The sequence below is a fragment of the Balaenoptera acutorostrata genome, chromosome 17 (assembly GCF_949987535.1).
Source record: "Balaenoptera acutorostrata chromosome 17, mBalAcu1.1, whole genome shotgun sequence".
NCBI classification, from domain to species: domain Eukaryota; kingdom Metazoa; phylum Chordata; class Mammalia; order Artiodactyla; family Balaenopteridae; genus Balaenoptera; species Balaenoptera acutorostrata.
The window spans coordinates 55,584,257-55,587,490 of NC_080080.1; the positions used below are offsets into that span (position 1 = coordinate 55,584,257).

The 3,234-nt window shown below is 44.1% G+C and overlaps 1 pseudogene; it reads right to left on the reverse strand.

Annotated features, from left to right (window-relative positions):
• Positions 1–252: 252 nt before the first annotated feature.
• On the reverse strand, positions 253–1,279 carry LOC103016627 (electron transfer flavoprotein subunit beta-like; annotated as a pseudogene).
• Positions 1,280–3,234: the final 1,955 nt, after the last annotated feature.

A 3,234-nucleotide genomic window follows, 5' to 3' on the forward strand; every position in this document is an offset into this window, starting at 1 on the left:
AGTAATTATAGCTACTTCAGAGGGTTATTTTGAATTTTTATAGAAATTAATGTTTAGTGAATTTATGCTATTTATTAAGTCCCTGTAAATTCTAATATTTTTCTTTTCTCTAAAATGTAATTGGTAAGAGTACTTACCACATACCCTTAAGAAATAAATGAAATAAAGCATATATAAGTACTAAATACATATTAATTCACTTTTTTTTTTTTTTTGAGTCATGGTTTTATTGCTGGGTTTCAGGGAAAGGGTTCAAATGCGCCCAATCTCCCTCAGCTTGGCCACCAGGTCCTCTGTTGTCTCCACCTTGACACCGGCCGTGTGCTGGGGTGGGTCTTCCAAGCTAATCACAGAGAACTTGGAGGTCAGGTCCACACCCAGGTCCCCAGCCTTGATCACCTCGATCTTCTTCTTGGCTTTCATGATGTTGGGCAACGTATTGTAGTGGGGCTCATTGAGCTGCCGGTCAGCAGTCACCACGTCAGGCAGCTTCAGGAGCAGGGTCTCCAGGCCTCCATCAATCTCCTGCTCCCCTTTCACCTTGTCCCCTTCCAGCGTCACCTGGGAGGCAAATGTGCCCTGTGGCCAGTCCAGAAATCCAGCTGTCATCTGCCCTGTCTGGTTACAATTATCATCGATGGCCTGCTTGCCCAGGTCCACCTTCTCCTTCTCTGCCAGTTTGGCCAGGACCCAGGCCACCTGCAGGGGCCCCAGGAGATCTGCCTCTGCAGCCAGCACCTCCACGTGTATGCCTCGGTCTGCACCCATGGCCAGAGCAGTGCGGATGGTCTCCTGGCACTGGGCAGGCCCACAGCTGATGGCAACGACTTCCTTCACCAGCTTTTTCTCCTTGAGCCGCACGGCCTCCTCCACGGCCATCTAGCAGAAGGGGTTCATGGAGCGCTTCACGCAGTCTGACCGCACCTGTCCTGTCGGGCTTCACCAGGATCTGCTCAGCCGGGAGGGCAACTGGCAGGGTCAGGGGGAAGCAGGCGAGAAGGTGGGGGTGGGGGTAGGGGGTGGCCGAGACACCAAGCCTCGCCCAGGCTGGATGGGGGCCACAGGGATGTGGAAAGGAGCAGGACCTTGTCCACGGTCCCACAGCTTCAGGGACAGAGAGGGTTAGAATTCACTGGTGGGTGGAGGCCACCTTCACACTCAGACATTCACTGAGCACCAGGGACATCTGACATGCTTGTCCTACTCTGTCGCTGCTCCTTGGGCCTGAAAGAGTGTTTCACAAATTTTTCTTTACCATAACCCGTAGCGAGAGGTACATTTTACAATATTCCCAAGCATATTATAAATGCACACATACATTTATATATAAACATAAATATCACGGCAATGTGAGGTTCAGTGATGGATTCTAACCCTTCCATTATACACCTTACCCTGACATTTTCTATTCTTTTTTAAAAAAATAATTAATTATTTTTTAACATCTTTATTGGAGTATAATTGCTTTACATTCTGTTAGTTTCTGCTATATAACTAAATGAATCAGCTATACGTATACGTATATCCCCATATCCCTTCCCTCTTGCATCTCACTCCCTCCCACCCTCCCTATCCCACCCCTCTAGGTGTTCACAAAGCACCCAGCTGATCTCCCTGTGCTATGCAACTACTTCCCACTAGCTATCTATTTTACATTTGATAGTGTATATATGTCCAAGCCACTTTCTCACTTCATCCCAGCTTACCCTACCTCCTCCCTGTATCCTTAAGTCCATTCTCTATGTCTGCGTCTTTATTCCTGTCCTGCCCTTAGGTTCTTCAGAACCACTTTTTTTTTAGATTCCATATGTATGTGTTAACATACAGTATTTGTTTTTCTCTTTCTGACTTACTTCACTCTGTATGACATATTCTAGGTCCATCCACCTCACTACAAATAATTCAATTTTGTTTCTTACTATAGCTGAGTAATATTCCATTGTACATATGTACCACATCTTCTTTATCCATACATCTGTCAAAGGTCACTTAGGTTGCTTCCATGTCCTGGCAAATGTAAATAGTGCTGCAATGAACACTGTGGTACATGACTCTGTTTGAGCTATGGTTTTCTCAGGGTATATGCCCAGTAGCAGGATTGCTGGGTCATACGGTAGTTCTATATTTGTTTTTTTAAGGAACCTCCATACTGTTCTCCATAGTGGCTGTATCAATTTAAATTCCCACCAAGAGTGCAAGAGGGTTCCCTTTTCTCCACACACCCTCCAGCATTTATTGTTTGTAGATTTTTTGATGGTGGTCATTCGAACCTGTGTGAGGTGATACCTCATTGTAGCTTTTTTTTTTTTTTTAAACGGGAGAAGGGATTTTTTTTTTTTAATAATTATTTATTTTTTGGCTGTGTTGGGTCTTCGTTTCTGTGCAAGGGCTTTCTCTAGTTGCGGCAAGCGGGGGCCACTCTTCATTGCGGTGCACGGGCCTCTCACTATCACGGCCTCTCTTGCTGCGGAGCACAGGTTCCAGACGCGCAGGCTCAGTAGTTGTGGCTCACGGGCCCAGTTGCTCCACAGCATATTGGATCTTCCCAGACCAGGGCTCGAAACCATGTCCCCTGCATTGGCAGGCAGATTCTCAACCACTGCACCACCAGGGAAGGCCCTCATTGTAGTTTTGATTTGCATTTCTCTAATGATTAGTGATGTTGAGCATCCTTTCATGTGTTTGTTGGCAATCTGTATATCTCCTTTAAAGAAATGTCTCTTTAGTTCTTCTGCCCATTTTTGGATTGGGTTGTTTGTTTTTCGATATTGAGCTGCATGAGCTGCTTGTATATTTTGGAGATTAATCCTTTGTCAGTTGCTTCCTTTGCAAATATTGTCTCCCATTCTGAGGGTTGTTTTTTCATCTTGTTTATGGTTTTCTTTGATGTGCAAAAGCTTTTAAGTTTTATTAGGTCCCGTTTGTTTATTTTTGCTTTTATTTCCATTTCTATAGGATGTGGGTCAAAAAGGATCTTACTGTGATTTATATCATAGACTGTTCTGCCTATGTTTTCCTCTAAGAGTTTAATAGTGTCTTGCCTTACATTTATGTCTTTAATCCATTTTGAGTTTATTTTTTTGTATGGTGTTAGGGAGTGGTCTAATTTCATTCTTTTATATGTAGCTGTCCAGTTTTCCCAGCACCATTATTGAAAAGGCTGTCTTTTCTCCATTGTATATTCTTGCCTCCTTTATCAAAAATAAGGTGACCATATGTGTGTGGGTTTATCTC